We start from the raw sequence: 262 nt of genomic DNA on the forward strand, positions 1-262 counted from the left end.
AGATTCACCATTTAAAATGACATCTGAGGCTACAAAATCGTCGTTGCATTAAATCGTTCTCCAAGAAAGTTCAACCAAACAGAGATTAATGGCCCAGTCGTCCGTGCCTAATCCTGAAACATTTTATCTGTCAGGAAAGTAGTCTTGCCAACATAAGACGCGACTTAACCTTCGCACACGTTGAGGGGTTCGGTGTCAGTAGCTGCCTTGTGATTGACCACAGACCCCCGGCCCTTGCTATGTCGGGGGGAAGAGGGGTATT

This window comes from Penaeus monodon, chromosome 25, assembly GCF_015228065.2.
Source record: "Penaeus monodon isolate SGIC_2016 chromosome 25, NSTDA_Pmon_1, whole genome shotgun sequence".
Lineage (NCBI taxonomy): Eukaryota > Metazoa > Arthropoda > Malacostraca > Decapoda > Penaeidae > Penaeus > Penaeus monodon.